This window comes from Microtus ochrogaster, unplaced genomic scaffold (genome assembly GCF_000317375.1).
Source record: "Microtus ochrogaster isolate Prairie Vole_2 unplaced genomic scaffold, MicOch1.0 UNK57, whole genome shotgun sequence".
In the NCBI taxonomy this organism is placed as follows: domain Eukaryota; kingdom Metazoa; phylum Chordata; class Mammalia; order Rodentia; family Cricetidae; genus Microtus; species Microtus ochrogaster.
In genome coordinates, this window is record NW_004949155.1 from 2,208,556 (window position 1) to 2,209,710 (window position 1,155).

A 1,155-nucleotide genomic window follows, 5' to 3' on the forward strand; every position below is an offset into this window, starting at 1 on the left:
CCTCCCCAGGAGCTAATCCGACTTCTCGCCGTCATCCTCCTGGTGGGTGTCCCCATCATGTCCATTCTTGTCCTCCTTAGAGAGGTGTGCCTGAGAGCCTAGAGCCGAAAGAGACAGCAGGCCGGTGCCCGCGCTGACTGCAGGGAGTGATGGCGGCTGGAGCCCCACGAGCAGCGGTGTCAGGGGCAGGGCCAGCGCCAGCAGCTGGGACAGCTGGTGAGCCTGGAGCTGCTGTCGGATGATAGAGTTCAGCTCAGGAACCGTGACCTGCTTGGCTCTCTCGATTGCTCCCAGAACCTGTTGCTGATGCTCCTGTGACAAATAGGGCAGAACCTGGGCGCAAATCCCATTCAGCCTCTTCACGATTTCAGCCTGTTTATGCATCTCCATATTCAATCCATAGGACATCTCATAGTACATGACGTAATGCCACTGCTGCATCTCTGATTTCTCGCTGGCCAGCTTGTCACACTCCAGCTTGAGGCTGTGGTACTGTGCTTGCAGCGACTGGAACTCATCTTTGATGCGGTCGCAGGAGTCAGAGGTTGTGAACTTGAGCTGCTGGGGGAGGTGGGAGGAGCCTGAGTGCCGGCTTTGCGGAAACATCACGTCAGTTGCGGGGGGAGGGGGGGCGGGCTGCGCCCCGGCTCCGGCGGCTGGGGGCCTGGGGCGCCGGACGGCCGCACTTTGTCTCGCAGCTCCGGGGCCCCTTCAGATTAGTTTTGCATAAAATTGTGAGATTGATTTGGAGATCATTTTTTTTTTTTTTGTGGAGCTGGTATGAAAAGTATTCAGATTCGTGGGACAATGTGGACGATCCTGGAGCTCTTGACTGATGACATGCCTTTAGCTGGAACATTGTCTATCTTCTTCCTTAGGAAACCACTTTTAGGGATTAACTGGACAGGACTGACTAATCTCCTAGACATCCCTGGACTGAAAGGCTTATCAAATACTATCATTTTGGATATAACTGTCAATCACTTGCCAAAAACCAAGATCCTAGCTGGGCTCCCTATGCTTCCAATAAAGATGCAGCCCTATGCAGTCCCCGCCTCCACTCCATCCCTAGATACATCCACATGCAGTCTCCTCCTCCACTCCATCCCTAGATACAGCCCCATGCAGTCCTCCTCCACTGCATCCCTAGATACA

General features: G+C 54.2%; 1 pseudogene; it reads right to left on the reverse strand.

Annotated features, from left to right (window-relative positions):
- Positions 1-6: 6 nt before the first annotated feature.
- LOC101984724 lies at positions 7-614 on the reverse strand (annotated as a pseudogene).
- Positions 615-1,155: the final 541 nt, after the last annotated feature.